Source organism: Ochotona curzoniae, unplaced genomic scaffold (assembly GCF_017591425.1).
Source record: "Ochotona curzoniae isolate NIBS_2020 unplaced genomic scaffold, NIBS_Ocur_1.0 contig_523, whole genome shotgun sequence".
NCBI lineage: Eukaryota > Metazoa > Chordata > Mammalia > Lagomorpha > Ochotonidae > Ochotona > Ochotona curzoniae.
The window spans coordinates 4,959,473-4,978,957 of record NW_024466459.1 but is presented as its reverse complement, the minus strand read 5'-3'; the positions used below and the strand labels follow the sequence as shown (position 1 = coordinate 4,978,957).

General features: G+C 41.5%; 1 long non-coding RNA gene across 1 annotated transcript; it reads right to left on the bottom strand.

Annotated features, from left to right (window-relative positions):
• Positions 1-1,107: 1,107 nt before the first annotated feature.
• Positions 1,108-18,940, bottom strand: LOC121162460. The gene is made up of 3 exons (XR_005884792.1): positions 18,913-18,940; positions 11,435-11,438; positions 1,108-1,186 (listed from the first exon to the last, which is right to left on the bottom strand). It is a non-coding gene; the product is annotated as an uncharacterized LOC121162460 (long non-coding RNA).
• Between the last annotated feature and the right edge of the window lie 545 nt (positions 18,941-19,485).

Here is a 19,485-nt window from a genome sequence, read left to right as displayed (position 1 = left end):
AAGAATGAAAAACAAATATTTTAGAAGTCTTTTTATTTATTTATTTATTTTTTTACAAAACCAAAGTCCTACATTTTCATGAGTCCGTTTTCTAATTGCGGAAACCACAAAGTTACCTAAGAATGGAAAGACTTACTGTTAACCTTGTAACCCCAGAGAATTAATATGAATTGAAATTGCCTCCTGGGATTCCAACCTGATATCAATGTATATTTTCCAAAGCAGGGATCATGTTTCCACAAAGTCGCCACATGCTGTGGATGGAAAACAGGTGCATGGGCGAGGCTTCCTGAATATGGTAACTCCATAATCAATCCCCACATGGCTTATCTCTGCTCTGTTCCAGACACAGTTGATCCAAACCTGGTTCATGGTGATTTTCCACCGAGGACCCCAGGGTGTTCATGATGACGGTTGAAACAGGGGGGTTATTACATAACAGCTTTTCTCCCTGAGGCCGTGACACTTCCAGGTTCCTTTCCATTTTATCACGGTACCAACTGCAAGACCTACCTGAGCTGCCCAGCTGCAACCTAGAGAGGAAGAAAATTCCTTGTCCGAGTTTGTTGTGGCATTTTATCAGCAGTGGTGATCAGATGCCTTCATTTCATTGCTTTCTCCAAGTCCCACTTGCTGTTACTGAATCGATCTCAAAATAAAAAGCAGGGTAATTGAAAAAAGTCATATAACTTCCTAGGACATTACTTAAGCATAGCAGACATTGAAGAAATAGATGCCAGGAAAAAAAGCCATACTAAGGAGGCAAGGAGGGAGATCTCAGGCAAAATCCTTGGGGTTACTGGAAGTAGCTACTATGGAAACAAATTTAACAAAAGCAAAATCATTGAATACACACAAAACTGAGACAAGCTATCCAAAAACAAAGGGAAATGACATATGCCAAACCCTAGTATATAAAGCAAAAGCAGTTTGCAGCATACAATCAATACAAAAAATATATATATACTCACCTGGGCAAGCTGAAGTAGCTTTAAGAAAGTGTTTTTAAAAAAGAGAAGTGCTGGGCTCAATGTTGTAGCCTATTGGCTAAAACCCTTCCCTTTGCACGCCCCAGGATCCCAAAAGGGTGCCAGTTCTAATCCTGGAAGCTGCACTTCCCATCCAGCTCCCTGCTTGTGGCCTGTGAAAGCAGTTGAGGATGGCGCAATGCTTTGATACCCTGTACCTGGGAGGAAGACCTGGAAAAGGGCCCTGGCTTCGGATTGGCTCAGCTCTGGTCCTTCCAGTTACTGCCGGAGTGAACGAGCAGACAGAAGCTCTTACTCTCTGCCTTTCCTCCTCTCTGTATATCTGACTTTCCAATAAAAATAAAATAAATCTTTTTAAAAATGGCTAGAAGATTAAAAAAAAAAGCACTAAAAACTCACCTCAAAAGTCATGATGAGTGCTCATTTTTTCAAGCAAATTTTATATGCACAATGAGTTGATTGTTTGATTGCATCCAACATAAAAACCTGACACTTGTTTGTGTCAATCTCCCATTTGTATCCTGAGGGGCCTGTTTGAGGCCAGATGATTCCTAAATTAGGAATCATAAATGAAAAGGAAACAGAGGGATTCAAGTCCAAAAAGAAGGAAGAGTGCAATCCATTACTGTTCCTGAAAGTCCAGTGTCTTAAGATCAGTCAGGAAGAAAATAGAAGTCAAGCTTGGTGGAACACCCAAGGAGATAATTTCCTAAGGAGCTAAATGAGCACACAAAACTCTTGACTAGTAGCTTTCAAAAAGACACACAACAGGCCAGGAGCAATAATAGCCTAGTGGCTAAATTCCTCGCCTTGCACGTGTCAGGATCCCATAATGGGCACTGGTTCATACCCCAGCTGCTCCATTTCCCATTCAGCTCCCTGATTGTGGACTGTGAATGCAATAGAGGATGGCCCAAAGCCTTGGGACCCTGCACCCACATGGGAGTCTGAGAAGAGACTCCTGGCTCCCATCTTCAGATTAGCTCAGCTCTGGCTATTGTGGCTACTTGGCAAGTAAAACAGTAGATGAAAGATCTTTCTCTCTCTCTCTCCCTCTCATTCTCCTTTCTGTAAAATCTGCCTTTCCAATAATTTTTTTTAAAGGCACACAATGAGTATGTGCCTTCACAATAACAAAAAAAATTTATCTGTGCACCCATCCTTCCCCAAGCTAAGCCTGTGACCCTGGCTCAGGGCACCCATCCTTCCCCAGGCTAAGCCTGTGACCCTGGCTCGGGGCACCCATCCTTCCCCAGGCTAAGCCTGTGACCCTGGCTCAGGGCACCCATCCTTCTCCAGGCTAAGCCTGTGACCCTGGCTCAGTGCACCCATCCTTCCCCAGGCTAAGCCTGTGACGCTGGCTCAGTTTTCCTCTCAAAATTGACTGTCTTCATGAAGCTACCTGGAAAGGAGCAGAATTTTGACTTACTAACTTACAAACAGCCCCAGAATCTGAGTTGTTAACTGGTGTCTCAATATTCATCTGGATGGGTGCTAAATACAGAAGACTAACAAAGACAGAAAAGATGCAATCTGTCTCGTTAGACAAATCTAAGGAGACATAATATAGCCTTCTGAACAACTAGGTGGCCTTGCTGACAGGCCAGAAGTGCCTAAAGGGCAACTACTTAAGGTTCCCTTAGAAAGCCTTGGACAGGCCCCTGCCAACATTCTTCTCGCCAATATTCTGTTTGCGTTGTTCACCCATCTGACTGACATATGCTTTTCTAACCCGTTTCATCAGGCTAAAGTTCAATGTTTCCTTCCTGGCTTGTCTTCACATCTCTCTCTTTTGATCTATGTAATAATGCATTGGCTTCAAGTTTAATTCCTACAGATGAATTCTATGTCTCTGGTTTCAGGTTGTTGGAGGGAAGAATGGTGGCAAGAGCGGGTATTCTTTCATTATAGTCTGAGTCCTGGACAGAAGTGACTGTAAAAAGCTAACAAGAGTTTTCACAAAATCACTATTTGCAGAAGCAAACTTGTGAATTTCTCTGGAGAAGCCCTGGCAAGTGATAATCAAAAATATTAAGGAAGCAAATGAGAAAGGGAGATAAGTTGTGCAAACCCCATTCGTGTTTTAGAAAAGAGAAGTTGAAAGAGCAAAACAGATTTAAGGCAAACTCGGAATTATACAATGGAAAAATACTGCGCTGAAGATTAAAGGGCTGCCTGCTAGATAGATAATGCCAAAATTGATGAGAAAATACATTACATTTCCTTTCCTTTGAAACCTTGGTTGATATTTTCCACTTTTACTGGAAAGAAATAAGCTCTAAGATGTCACTCAACACTTGAAAAGAGAGGCCTCCCTTTCCAGATGCAGGAACATGGAGAAAGTGCCTAGATTTTTTTTTTTCTGTGAAGTACAAGCCTCCGGAAAGTTCAAGATCAGCTCACAGACTATGAAAAAATCTGCTCTGGGTCTTTAGTTGTTGGGCTGTGAGCAGGTTTTTTTGGGGGGTTGGAGGGGGGACTGGTTAGGAAGTCTGGAAGCAGGAGAATAACCATTTTCTCTTGCCTTTAGGCTGGTTCTCTTTGGGGAGCTCCATTTCTTTCCAATCCACCCGGATCAGGGGACAGTGACACTCAATTGTTGAAGTAACATCAGCAAGGTGAAGCCTTTCCAGCCCTTGAGCATCTGCGGCTAGAAGGGATTTTGCACGCCTGCTACAATTCTGAACCCAACTGAGTCAGACTCTCAGCTCTCAGTCTTCTTTTTCTCCACTGTAATAGCACCATGAAGAGTTAACCTGTCCCTTCCCAACTGCCCGCTTTGCTTTTCATGACCGGGTGCAGCTTTCGGTAAGTGCTGCCTGGGCAAGTTTAGAGATCTGTTCTTGTCAGCTTGAAATTCTTAATGGATTTTGAGCAAGGGGGCATCGCGTTTCTATTTTTCAAACACTGATGATATAGCTGCCCCTGCCTGTTTATCTACCCCTGCAAGCCAAAAGTACATTTGCATTCTCTGATATGACCCATAAGCCTGTGTGATGTGCTCAAACACAGTGCCCATTGAGAGAACACCCAGATTAAAAAGCCAGCTGCAGCTCTAGCCACATACTCTGCTCACACTTTGCAGAAATTCAGGAGTGTGTGTTCATTTGCTCGGTGGCTGCACGCAGCAGAGTGAGGCCTTTAGTCATATCACAAGCTAACCTCTGGAAAGTGAGCCCGTGACCACGCTTGCATTGAGTGAGAAGTTGGGTCCAAATTGTGTTCCTTGCTCCTACAAAATTCAGGACAAAACTAATGAATTCCCAGAATCCATGGGGAAAAAAAAAAGCACAATTGGATTTATACCTGATTTTAAAAATCAAAGGCTACTGATCTAATACAGCTGAAACCCTTTGTTGGAAATGGCAATGAGACTCAGTTAATCAACTTGAGCACAGAGCATGCTGTCTTCTCTTAGGTAATCATTTCTTCACATTGACAAGAACAGAATGACCGTGAGTTAAAACACTACTTTAGGACTGGAAGAAAAAAAACAATGCTTTTCTGTGCCTTCTGGGAAAATAATGGTCCTTCTCCTCCATTTTCCCATCTGCTTTGCTGTTCTTCCCTCTCCCCACTCAGTATTTGTTGGAGATTTGGGCGTGGGATTGAGTTATGTTTGTTTTCATATTTTCCTTTATTTATTCTATCTATGAAGTGTGTTAGAATGGAATTATAATAGTTCCTTACTTGTGGGGATTCCAAAGGAACTCAGGCTCATTTCTAAGCAAGCTTCAATTCAAAGGATTTATGGGAGGTAGATATTGGCACGTGGGAAAGAAACTGACATGGCCACATCTCATGGTAGAGATCCGAATTTGAGGGTCAGCTCTGTTCTTTACTCCCACCTGCTGCTAATGTACAATCGATGAGGGAGCGAATGGTCCTTCAAGTTCTTGGAACTCATGTGGGAGATTCAGGTTGAGTTGCTAGCTCCTAGAGACTCCAGCCTAACTCAGCACTAGTCCCTGACAACATTTAGACAGTGAACCAACAAATGCAAGTGTATCTATGTATCTAACAGCTATCCTTATCTATTAGCCGATCTCTGTCTCTGCATTGAAACAACAACAAAAAAGAATTTGTGACAGAAGGCTGTTGTTGCAGGGCTGGTTTTTCAGAACGGGCTAAATATGCTCACCCACATGGTCACACATCTGTAGCCCAAGCTTTTGTGAAGATTTTAAATTGAAAACCTAGCTCCCAAATCAAGGAAATTCACACATTGATTGCACACTGAATGGTATTAATAGTTATTATCACTGAAATGTGAAAAGGGGTGTTTTTCACTAGCGACTTAATAATAAATGTTTCTCTTTTGGAAACACATGCTGAAATGTTCTATGTTGGATCTGCGTCACAATAGCCGAAGCAAGGGCTGGAGTCAGGGTGACAGAGATGGGTAGGACTGTCAAGAAATTGATGATTTTTGAAATATATGGATGGATTCAGGATGGTTAATAACATGCTCTCACTCTTCGGGACATATGAGAATATCTTATGTATTTTATCTGTACTGTGGGTCTCCCCCCACCACTTCTGCACTGCGTACATAGGATGTCTCCGTGAGCCTGTTTTCTCTGTTCGTTTTCATGGTACTAGCTGCCTCTGAAAGCTGCTGTGAGAAACGAATGAGATCATGACCTGAAAACAGTAGGACACCTTCATCACTTCTTCCATTCAGATCATCCTCCAGGAGCAATCTGCTGCCACCTCTCAATCGAGCAAATTCCTTTCTTTGGTCGGCTTGTGGGCTGGAGTCTAGACTGAGCTCAAACTTCTGCTTACATTATGAAATCAGATAAGACTTGAAGAATTCAACTTGCTGAGTGGAAACCTAGAGTCTTCATCTCCTATGTGACCTCCCTTCCAACTCCTACCACTTTTAAAAGAATACAAATATACATTTTGATTTTCCATAAACAAGAGCGCACGCCAAGCAGGTTTGTACAGATTGCAGAAAAAATGTTCTTTTGATTCAGATCCCGAAAACACATCACTGAATGATTTTATTAAAAATACCATCAGCAAGAGTTCCCTTGACAAGCCAACTCAGCAAGGGTGCTAGCAAAACAAAATCAGAGATAATCCATTAATATTTTGATACTGCTAGGTTTCTAAACATGTTTAATGTTTTCCTTCAAAATACAGAAGTGACTCACTCCAAATGTAAAGTACAAACAAACCAAACAAGGAGCTGACATCATTTACATAGTAGGCCTTGTACGTGCTGAGCTTCCTAAGAGAGGCAAGCTCCTAAGCAAATCCCATGTTCTTGCGACAGAGTTGTTAGCATTACAAATGGAACTCTATTCCAACATTGTTTAGAGAGAAATGGTGTTTTCTAGTCTTTCACCCTAACTTCATGGTTGACGATGGGAGTATTATTTTTCCTACCGGGACATCTTCCTTCTGCACGCTAGCTCTGTATTAAATGGTGAAAGCACACAAACACAAAATTCACGGTAGAGGAAAACCATGCCAAGAGCCAACACTTTGCAAGGGCTTACTGGATTCCAGCCACTGCTTAAAATACTGCATGTATCACCTCACTTAGCAAATATCAAGCATCTACTTCGTGTTACACAATGTTCCGGCCTGGGCAGGCCAGCGGATAAAATACATAGAAATCCTTACTCACATGCATCAACAGATCATAAGCAATGTAACATGAAGGTATTTGCTAAAAGAGCTCTAGGAGGTGGACACCTTATAATTCCCCATTGCAAGGAAGAAAATTGAGGCTCAGGAAGTTCCTTAATATTCTAGCAACAGGGAAAGCTTGTCTTTGTAGTCAGGCGTTCTCTCCTAGGAGCTCTCACTTTCGATCAGAACAGTGATGGCTTCTGGACTTCTATTTTGCAGAGTGGACCCCACAAGGCAGTAAAAGCAGAGAGCTGTACTGCACGGGATGCACCTGTATGTGGACTGCTAGAGGGACCGAGGGAGGGACCAATGGCAGGGAGAGGTTGGAGGGAGAGAGACAGAGATTGAGACATGAAGCTTTGTTCTAATAAAACTCACACTGACCATTGCACCGTTACCAGGCCAACCTCACCAACAGGGCCTATATCACTTCTCTTTTCCTTTTTGTATTAGTCATCACTAAAACAAAAATCATAAATCCCTAGAGTTAGAAGGAATTTCAGATCATCTAAATCCCCTTTTAAACTGAATGAGTCTGTAGTTGGCGTCTCTCTGCTCGGGCCTAGAATTAAATCTGCAAAGCCGTATATCACATTTCTAATTCTTTTTCTCTCTAACCTTTCTGCCACTTTAATCTCTTAACCCCAAATCGCAATTGGTACAATAGCTCAGGCAGGCCTAGCCATTTCAATCAAACCCCTACTGGATGCGGACTGTGCAATACCAACGCTTCAAGGGCAATTAACTTTGGCAAAGTAAGGGTCACACATAATTTCCTGAGAAACTCATAAACTTCGTGTAATCCAAAGTAATTGGACATCTATCAAAGAGGTTCACATTGTAATTCTCTTGAGAGATCATTATAATCTGCAGGCTTGATGAATTCCCCAGCAACAGAAAGCTCGAGTTGATAAGCTTGGTCCTCACCCTGCTGGGTAAAGAAAAACCTGAGCTCCTGGCAACCCTTCAAGACACTCTTCAGGCCCTGCTTGCTCAAGAGAAATTCTTTTCACACCTTTATAGTCTTTTCCACTGAGCTTGTGCCCAAGGGAAGAATCTGAATCAGCATAGAAACAGAATCATTGCATTTGTTTTCTAGCTTTAGGTGATCTCAAAACTTACCTTGAGATAATCCCTGCTTATTTGGAAATCCCAGTGTTGTACAAGAATGGGCGTTAGCCTGAATTGTGATTCTTCCTGTTCATATGGGTAAAGTCATGGAAAGTAAATCGCAGTGCAAAAGAGAACCAGGGGCCCTTGTGATGTTTCTGGGAAAACAGAACCAAAAGCTAAGTTAACTGGGCGCAAAAAAAAAAAAAAAAAAAAAAATTTGAACCAAATATTGAGAAGCTGCATGGACTATTTGAACATCAATTCCTTCTATTGTAATGAATCCTTAAATAACCAGCAAAAACTTCTCTACTCACTTGCCTTGGTTGTTTTCTAGTTACTTTGTCAAAGCGTTTGTTTTAGCAAGGGCCATTAAAACTTCTTTGCAGTTTAAGTACATAGGCCCATCTCAGAAAAGTAGAGATACTTTTTTCCTGGACTCTAGATATGATATTTGAAAATAGACGTTGCTTTTCCACACTATATTTTAAAGAAATTATTTTTATCATTACTCATGATTTATTCCATTCCAAGGGTCCTCTCAGCAAGTAAGACTTGTCTGAGCCAACTTTAAAAAGTCATAACACCTTGCTAGTACTCATTCATGGACATTTTATCCTTTCCCTGAAAAAAAAAAGACCATATTACTTTTCTTTCATGCTTCATAGTTCAACACGAATCAGCAACCAGTGTGTGAAGGCTGACAAGTTCAGCGAGGACCATTCAACAGCCAAGCTCAGGAAAGGCGCCTGTGCCACGGCAAAAAAAAGAGGGAAAAAGTGGAATTGAAAACATCTGCTGGCTGCCATGGTCCCAACGTGTTCATAGCTCCAAATGAATGCTCAAAGCCACCCAACAAACTGGAGGAGCTGAAGACTCTATGTGCATGTTCACCCTTGTGTGGTTTAGTTCAAAGTCTTGATTCGACTGGGCAAGTGCTTACTCCGTAGAGTACCAGAGATGTATTACCACCTCAAGATATTGACAGCATTGCTAACATTTTTCTAAAAACTTGAAACATTGCTTTTCAATGATGTAAGGAAGAGAAAAATGACATGTAACTGATTAGTGGAGAAGCAAAGGAAGTATAAGATCAGCAGGTATTCTAACTTGCTGACAAATAACACGTTTTCTTTTTTTCTGTAAAGCTTTATAATAAACACATCTTCTGCTTTGGGCATAATTTATGATACTTCAGACAAGTTAATAGCCTACTTTTGCTGTTGGCTGTTGCTTCAACTTGGCTCTCAACTGCTTCACTGATTTCTAGATCTCAGCACAGACGATGAGAACATCAAGGTTAGTAGCAGTAGCTAAATTACCCAGTGATTTCCTTTTGTAGTCACCAGGGTGCTGAGCAAAGCTACAAAGTACCAAAGTTTGGATTCCTTGGTTCAGTTTATTTCTTCATCCCTTTTCTCATTGAAGCGTTCTTCAATAGAAGAACTTAGATCTCAGAGCTTGTCACTTCTCTGCATAACACTGCCCACTGCAAATTCAAGATGTTTTTACCACTTGTGGTTCAGGCTCTAAAAGACGACAACACTCCCTCTCCCAAATACAGCCCCCCTACACACATGTGTATACACACACACACACACACACACACACACAGGGTCACACCCTGAATTTCCAAATTCCTAAACATCCTACTCTTTCTGCTGCTGAGTAACTGCCTGAACTACCCACCCAAAGAGCTTCACTGTCCCAGATTTTTCCTCCTTTATTCACACCCTCCCCCACCCCTTCTCGATGCTGGCAAAATCTCAATTCTGGCAAAATGTCTAAAGCCAAATAGTTGAATGAAAAATTTCCTGAATTAAGGAATATCAAGTGTTTTTATCCTTGCCATTCCAAAACATAAAAAGCAATGAAATGATCTAATTAGTGTAATTCACAGTGAAATCTCAATGACTAATGGACCAGCTTTTTAGAGGCAATTGTACATAAAGGAGAATAAGCGGCTCCACCCATAGGACCCTCCCAATATTCCCTTCACCAACCCGCCCAAACACACATAAACACACGCGAGACAGAGTCAGCAGCTTGAGACACATTTCATGAAGGGTCGATGGCTCCTGAAATCCTGTCTCTTCTGTGTCACTGGGGAAACCAGAACCAGATTATCATCATTGCTTTCCCGGTCTGTGAGAACAAGGAAATGTCAAAACTAAAAGAAAAAAGAAACAAAGGTCTGACCTTTCAAATTGTACTGAAAATCTCTGGCTCTTTCTTCCCTTGTGACTAGCTAGCCAGAAACTCAGGACATACCTTTCCAGCAAACATCCACAGATTCCATTTTATTGGGCTGCTGAATAAAACATCAAGATGAAGTACAGTCTCTCCACTTATAAAAATTACAATAAGACTTAGCATCCAAAGTCCAGCATCCAAAGATACAGCGCTACGCTTGGGAGCTAGTAGAATACATTGGAGGGAACAAAGGATTGATTTTAATTTTACTTTAAAAAAAACACACACACACAGCCACAGACAGGGGTTTCTCCTTGTGAAATTGTATTCTTGTCATCAGAATGATTTCACAATTGTCCGAAGAAAACATCAGCATCTTCTGGTTGATTTGAGTATCTTTCTTTCTTGGGGAGTTTTGGTACTTATCATTAAGCCGAATGCTTTAATTGCAAGTGAAGAATTCCAGTATGATCTCTGAGCTCTTTCCCACTTTTCCCTTAGAAGGGGCATTTTGCTTTGACGTCACTCACAGTCGGGGAGAATAATGACAGGATCTGGTCACAAGAAAAAGCAACAGGAGGAAAATGCGACTTCTTGTGTCCTTGCCATTCGGTGGTGGTGTCTGCCTTCTGCACTGTTGCGTAAATAATGGCTTTAGCCCTACTGTGCAAGAACCAGACAGACTGTGCTATCGTTCCTGGAAATCCTCTTCGCTAAGGAATTACCACAGCTCCCCCTGGAAGTGATAAAAACCTAGTCACAGGATTTAATTGCAACTCAAGCTCCTTTGAGAAAAATCCATTTTAAAGTGTAGTGCTATTCTTGAAGATACTTCACAATAATTACCTCACTTTACCCCTGGCCCCTCCAGACTCAGTGTTTACACCTTCTATTAATCATCTCTTGCAAGTGGAAATTGCAGTTCACCAGCTAATTAAAATGGTATTTTTCAAGATTTCAGCATAGACAGCAAGAAAAGTGCTACACATGAGAAATTTTTCCCTGCTGGCTTATGTGATTTTATACATCTATGTGTGTATGTGAAAACACACACACACACACACATTTGTCTTACCAGATTATAAAAAGGCATAAAAACAGGTGGAATTAACAGGCTCTTATTTGTATCAATTCCTCTTCTCTGATTCGCATCAATTTCTACACTTTAAGTAGTTTTTTAAGAATTTTAAAAGTTTTAAAAGTTTTTCAACAATTAAAAAATGCCAAAAATGTATAACTGTGTGTTGAATTCTAATAAGCTTAACATTCCCAGCTTAAGAAATAAAGCAATACCGACACAGTTGAAAAATCTTAGGCTTGCAATTCAAGTTCCAATTATATATCCTCTCTGACTCCTGTAAGTTAAGCATTGTCCTGAATTCAGTGTTTATCCTGGTGAATTAGTGATTTTTTTAAAATAGAATTGTTATTTATTTTATTTGAGTGAGAAAGATGGGCACGGAATCAGAGAGAATATCTGCTGGTTCACTTTGCACCTGTCTGCAGCTCTCGGGGCTGCGCTCTTGCCAGGAGCATGGAACAAAGCCCTGAACTCCCAGGTGCATGATGGGACCTCAAGCACTGGAGTTACCAGCTGCTGCACCCCAGTGCAGGCCTCAACAGGAAGCTAGACTCGGAAGCCCAGCTGGGGCTAGAACCCAGGAACTCGCGTCGAAACGTCCAAACACTGTGCCAACCACACATCCTTCTTTGTGTGTCTACCACCAACATCGTCCCTGTTTGTAGTTCCGCAGCAATAACTTTATACGGCATTACACTGTATGTATTCCTATACTTTGGCGAGTCATTGTGCTCTATGGTGTTAGCATCAGCTTGGGATTGATACTCTTAAGTATTTAGCCCAGTCCTTCAAGAGAGAGATCTATACATTCATCAGATAGCCATCGTATATGTCTGATCTCCCCAGGAACCACAACACATGTTTTTAGAGCCAAAGCTCCTGTCGACCATCTTAGGAATTTTAACTGAAAAATGTATACATTGTTATTTCTTGATATAAGCCTATAATACCGCATCATAAATAATATTTTTGTATATAAATATTTATTAATAATAACTGCATTTTCCCTCAAGAATAAGTCCAAAGAATGCAATTGCTTCATGTTTTATAAATCTCATTCATGGTCAGCTGAACTGGAAACACTCAGTTTCATATAGCCACTTTGCACTTACGAGGCTGTGACACATTGTTCTCACTGACATGTAAACAGCCTCGCATACATACACAGCTGGGGAAAGATCAGAGTACAGAAATATATTTTCTCAGATATTTGCAGGACACTGTCCAATATGGTAGTTTCTTCCTTTAAAAAAAAAAGATTTATTTATTTTTATTGGAAAATCAGATTTACAGAGAGGAAGATCCTCCATCCACTGATCACTGGGCCAGACCAAAACCTGGAGCTAGGAACACTTCACATGAGCAGCAAGGGCCCAAAAAAATCTGGGTTATCATCTACAGCATGCCAAGATGTTTTCGGAAGAGGCAGGCTCACAGCAGCATGTCATGGGGGTATTGGTGCACCAGGCAGTGGCTTCACCCACAGCACTACAACATCTACCCCATTTAGTTGTCTTCTTAAAGAATAGTCCCGTGAGAAAAAAGAAACAGTTCAGCTTAAACTCAAACGACTGTGCAAGAGCGTCTCCTCAAGACAGCCATTGTCCTTGAAGCCAGCAGGGGCTTTGTGTGTACTTTCCATTCCCTCAGACGATATGAAGAAGACATTAATCCATGCTACGGCTTCCACAGTTCTCCACCACGGCTTGTGCATATCAGCGCTAATGTCAACACAGTATAAAAGGGAAAACAATGCCTTGGTGTCATTATAAAAATAGCTTTGACCTCATAGATTACCTGAAAGCAGCTTAGAGGCCTCCAAGGATCCACAGATCACATTTTGAGAGTCACTTTTCCTATTGAAACGAAACAAATAACAAGAAGAGACTATCCCCCTGGCAGTGATTCTGTACCGGAAAGGCAAAGAGGAGACGTTCAGCACTATGATTATCAGCCACGTGGCTCAGGTCATCGCTGCGTTCCGTGCTGTCCTCAACGATCTTGGGAATCAACCTCTCAAACGTTCAGACTAGGCAGCCAATCTTCTCAACCTACCTCAGGGACTGTGCAGCTGGGATGGAGGGGCCCATCAAAGAGCCCCTACAAATCATCCAATGCTACGAAATATAACACAGAACACAGATGTCAAAGTTGTTTGAAAACATACAGGAATGACAATTTTTTCAGGATTAATTATATACATTTTGAAAGGCAGTTATACAGAGAAAAGAACAAACAGAGAGAAAGATCTTCCATCCACTGGTTCATTCCCCAAGTGGCCACAACAGCTAGAGCTGAGTTGATCTGAATTTGGGAACCAGGAGCTTCTTCTAGGTCTCCCACGCAGAGACTATGTCTCTTTCTTTGGGCTGTCCTTGACTGCTTTCCCAGACAACAAGCAGGAAGCTGGATGGAAAGTGGAGCAGTTGAAATATGAACCAGAGCCCATATGAGATCCCAATTGCATGCAAGGCAAGGAATTTAGCCACGAGGCTTTAGTACTGGGCCAAGGAGTGACAATTATTAAGTAAATAATGCTAAGCTTCTTTCTGTTCAAGACCTGTGTAAGATTATTGAAACTGTCCAATAGTGTCCAAAGAGAACCAAACAAAGACAGAATAGCAGTTAAGTGTTTCATTCTTGGGACTTTGCAATGACATAACGAATAAGGCCACTGCCTACAGCACCATTATTCCATTTGAGTACTGGTTTAAGTCAAGGCTGTTCCACTTTTGATCTAGCTCCTATTACTTTGCCTAGGAAGGCAGCAGATGACTTTCCAAGTGATTGGACCCTGCAGCCACATGGGAAACCCAGATGAAATTCCTGGTTCCTGGTTTCAAAACCAGTCCAGCTTTGGCAGTCATCATTTGGAGAATGAATCAGCAATCAAAGATCTCTCTCCATTGCCTCTCTCTCTCTCACTTGCTCTCATTCTCTCTGTAATCCTGCCTTACAAATACTTAGAACTTCAAAAAATACTTCATTCTTCTTTTAAGCATTTGTGATTAACTGTTCATTCTTTCTCCTAATTAATAAACTGATTTATCGCTCAATCACGCATCAATAGAGCAGGCATTTACCTTGAAGTTAATGCAATCACTTCCCACATCAGACACCGGGGCTCAGTTTTTGCTCCAGTTCCTGACCCCTAATTCCTGCCAGTTCAGATCCTGGAAAGTAGCAGTAATGTCTCAACTAATCGGATTATTTCCACCTAAGTGGGAAACACAGTTGCATTCCTGGATTCCGGCTTTGTGCACAGTCCAGCCTCAGTATCTGCAGACATTTGAGCATGAATCAACGGATGGTGACACTTTTTCTCTCTCTTTATCCCTTTCTAATAATGATAATACAGAGAAAATGATGAAATAAAAATGACAATAGAAGTAATTTTGACGTATTGTACATCAGAACAAAGACTCGAGGTAAAGCTCTACTACCTAGAGTGACTTCCATTTACAACTGAAGACAGCTGCTCATTCCTTCTTAACACAGAGTTAAGAAGACACCCAATGAGACTGTCTTTCTTAATACATTTAACCCTTAATCCATACCTAAACGTTAATAGAAATATAAGCTTTTACATGAGTCTCTTGCTCGGTATTTTGTATACTTGATGTGTAATAAGTGTGTTGAATAAATTTGAAAGAGCGACAATTACTACCGTATTACCATTTTACTTGCTTCTCTTCATTAAGAAAGATCAATGACTTAAAAGGCATGCTAGATGTGATTTATAAAGGTAATTTTAGAGCCATAGTTTATGGGAGTGAATTACAAGAGAGAGTAAATCAAATAGAAATCAGTAAAAGTGTTATTAAAAAAAAAAAAAAAAGGCCAGGAGCCAAGAAAACCATGAAGTCTCACTTGTGTGGCAGGTAACATGGGCCATCGTCCGTTACCTTCCCAAGTGTGTCAGTGGAGAACTAGACTTGAAGCCAGTACTGAAACGAACACTCTAACGGCACATCAACATTGCAGTCGGCGGTTTAAAAAACCAGCCCCAATTCCTCTTTCCTACAGACTTCCTGCCATATCCAGGAAATGACAAGATTGTCACAAAATCTTTGGTTAATCCCCAAATATGTAATCTCTTCGCCTGACAGCACAATATCCTCCTAATCACAGAAAAAAATAAGTATGGTTAAACTAAAATAAATGGGGCTAAAGTCACACACACTAAGAAATGTTAAGGACCTTCTTCTTGGTCTCATATTTCCTACATACTATACTTGTGGATGCGACCAATAATCGTAGAAAGAGCCATAAAGCTGATTTCTAGACAACTCACTGAAAACATCGGGAGAGGTCAAAGGTGTCAATTAGAATTCTGGCTGATGTAACTTGGAACCTAACACGCATTCCAATGAAAGATCTGTGTCTTCTATTGAAGATGTCATTTATCAGTTTTTTTATTTGCCCTTGTAATCAGTTTCTGAATAAAGCATATTGTAATCGCTTTCCTGGTGATAGTCATTGGATTATTTACACATCTGTGTGGTTTTCTAAGCATTTATTTATTTGGAAGTCAGAGTTACGGGGTGTGGGGGAAGGTTATATCTTAATCTGCTGGTTCCCTCCCCACATGACTGCAACGGCCAGGGAAGAAACAGGATCTTTCCACAAGGGTGGCAGGGGCTTAAACGTGGGAACATCTACAACTCTTCCCAGACCATTATCAGGGAACTAGGTAAGAAGCAGTGCAGCCAGGACACAAACTGACACTCATATGGGATGCCAGTATTACAGGCACAAGCTTTACCCACTGTACCAAAATGCCACTCCCTAACTACGCGTCTCTTGAGCACATTGTACAGTCTATGTTTCTTAAAATTTATTTTTAATTGCAAAGTCAGATATACAAAGAGGAGAAGGAGAGACAGAGAGGAAGACCTTCTGTCCAATGATTTACTCCCCAAGTGACCAGAGCTCAGCAGTGGCCGGAGCTGAGCCGATCCGAAGCCAGGAGCCAGAAGTGTCTTCCAGCTCTCCCATGTGGGTGCAGGATCCTAAGACTTTGGGCCATCCTGGACTGCTCTCCCACACCACGAGCAGGGAGCTGGATGGGAAGCGGGTCCACCAGGATTAGATCCAGCACCCATAAGGGATCCCAGAGCATTCAAGGCCATTGTGCCAGGCCCATATGCCCTTATTTTTTAAATGAACCATTTGTACCTTTCAAGTACAAAAGCTAGGAAATAAGCTGCAAGCACATCATTAGGTAAACAGACATAAAGTATAAAAAGTTATGTGAACAATAGGACTTCATTTAACCTGTAAGTAGCAAGCATTCAACCCTGCCTGAAGAGGTCAGAAGGAACAAATGTTAAGTTGTATCTTGAAGCATTAGACTTGTTTTCCAAGCTGATAGATGAATAGGATAGCAGAAAAAGATTTTGTAAAGAGTTAGCAATAGGTCGTCATCAGGGCTTAAGGGAGAAAGTCACAGAAATATCATTTTGTAGTTGGAACATGGACGACAGGGAGTAGGATGATAGACATGTGAACATGGTCAGGATCTTAAAGCCCTGACACAGTAGCTCAGGCTTTGGTCTGGGGAAGTGGACTTCCAATTTCCACATTAGCCTGAATCTAAGAACAACGCATGCATTTGTGAGATTTCTGGTGTTGAAGTGTGGCAGACCTTCGTTCAGAAGTCACTCTTTCCAGACAGGACATAATCATTGTCACGTACTATATTCACATTGTTTAAAAAAAATGGTAAGACAGATTACAAAAAGCCACAGCTTCTGAGAGAAAAATGATTTAAAATACACCCAAGTTAAAAATGTATCAAGAGGCAAGATTGAGATTTCAAAAGTTCTGGTCATTGATGTTTCCATTCCTTAAGGGAAAGAGCTCTACCCAGGAAGCTCAGGCATCTTTTAACATTGTGACATGTTGGTCATTGCTACCAGAGGGAATACCCTAAGAGCAGGTCATGGGAGCGAAAGAACCAGCCCAATTTGAGGGGTCACATTGCATACTCAATGACCATGGCATGAGTGCCGTTGCGAACCACAGCATAACCTACTACATGATCTTTCGTTTAAGCTTTATTCACAGTTCCTTCCAATTTACTCAGTATAGAATTATTTTAGAAGTGACGAATGATTCAGTAAAGATCTCTTTAAATTTTTGAGGTCAAATAAATAAGACAAAAATGAAGATATAATGACAACTAAATCCTTTTTACATGAATATGACGGAAAACGTAATGATGCATCCCTATTGCTTTTAGTACAACATTACTGAAAGTGAGCATACCCTTCCTGTCTACCCCTGCTGCCATGGCTAATTCCCTAAGTCCAGTTGGCTAGCCACAGGGGCCCCAAGGAGGCATCCTTGCTGGGTGTGTCCCTGCTGGTATTTCAGATGTGGGAACTTTGGAATCGTTGGAATCAGTGAAGGAGGTGGCTGTCCACCATGTGAGTGCGCAGAGACACAGAATGGTATGGAAAGGGGCAGACAGAAGATTAGGGTTGGAGCTGGGTGTACTTCACCTCGTCTTGCCTGGTGCTTAGACTGAGTTGAATCGCTTTAGCTCTCCTGTTCCTTGGGACTTTGGACTCACACACTGGATGACTCCATTGGTTTTCATCAGTCTCCACAGTGCAGACAACAGATTGCGGGATGCCTGAGCCTCCATGACTGTGCAATGCAATTCTTAGTTTGTCTATCCTTTGGGGTCTGCTTTGACTTGTTTCTAGGACCCTCTGTTGATCCCCAGATCAATGGATATACATTTTTTTTTTGTTCAAAGTGTTCCAGCACTTCCCTATGCTCTATGCACATCATCTTTTACAGTAAGTCATTTCTAAATTACTCATGATGCCTAACATAATGTAAATGCTGTGCAAATAGTTGTAAGGGTGTGTGGTTTTAGAGAACAGTGACAAGAAAAGTGAATGCACATGCTCACTAGGTGAAGTTCTTTTTTCCAAATATTGGGTTTAATCTGAGCAAGTACAACTGCGAATAAAGGGAATTAACTGTATTTTGCAAAGCACTTTCAAGACATACAGCTTGTGTTTGTTGTTCTTCAGGAATAAAACTCTTCAGCGGAACATGGACTTGTAATTGCTATTCTGGAAGATTTCTGTGTCGTGAAGGGAATACGTGATTTCAATTCAAGCCCTTGCTCTTCCTTATTTCATGAAGTTGGCTGAAAAAGGCATTATTCAAAACTCCTGTCCCTGGGCCCAGTGTAATGGCTCAATAGCTAAATCCTTACCTTGCAAACATCAGGATCCCTTCTAGGCACTAGCTCATGTTCCGGCTGCTCCACTTCCCTTCTAGCTCCCTTCTTGTGGCTTAGGAGAGCAGTAGAGGATAGCCCAAAGATTCAGGATCCTGCTGCCACAAAAGACACCTGGAGGAAGCTCCTGGCTCCTGGCTTCAGACTGATTCAGCTCCAGCCATTGTAGCCATATGGAGAGTGAACTAGCAGATGGAAAATCTTTTTTCTGTGGCTTGTTCTGTCTGTAACTCTGCTTTTCTAATAAAAAAAATAAACAAATCTTAAAGACTCCTGCTTTGGGTTTCATACTAAGTCTGAAAGTTGGGAGACATGTACAGCATTTTAGGAAACCCCAGGAGCTGTGTTACTTAGAATGCTGGTCCCATCCAGAAGTTCACAGCATTCTCACTGGGAAGTATTCCCTCCCCCTCAGAGTCTCAATTCTATACCTTAAGTATGGAAAACAAGAAATAGTTCTTTCTTCTGTCTAAATCTCAACATTTGGCACCTGGGCCTGGTACAGTGACTTAAGGGCTCATCTTGTAAGTGCTGGGTATGTACCGCAGCTGCTCCACTTTCCATTCAGCTCTCTACATATGGCCCGGGAAAGCAGTGGAGGATGGCCCAAAGTCCTGAGATCCTGCACCCACATGGGAGACCCAGAGGAAGCTCCTGTCTCAGCCTCAAATCAGCTCAGCTGTGGCTGTTGTGTTCACCTGGGGAGTAAACCAAGAGATGGAAGAACTTTCTCTCTGTCTCTCCTTCTCTCTAAATTACATCTCCCTTTTCAATAAAATAATAATAACAATACATCTATTCTTTTTAAAAGCCTGGTACCTGTGAAGTCTATAAGACTGGATAGAGATCCTCCATTGAGTGTGTGTGACTTCAGAATTGCCTAAAAATTAAGAACACGGTTTTCTTTGGCATACAAGAGAATGGATTCTCTGGCCAACTGAAAAATATTTTTAAAATTTTGAATAAATGTATTCCAAGAACCTAATCCAAGTCTTTATTCACTGCATACCCCACACGTTTAGGGAAACAGGACAAAAACAGGAGGACAACAAACAAACGAAGTAAATAATATGGCAGGGATAATACATACTGAGAAAGCAAGGGGTCTAGAAAGTGGAAGGGGATGTGCAGAAAATGTCACCCAATCAGGAGGGAGAACAAGGCACTTACAGCTGCATCTCCACTTTCTCTCCTTGCCCTGCTTT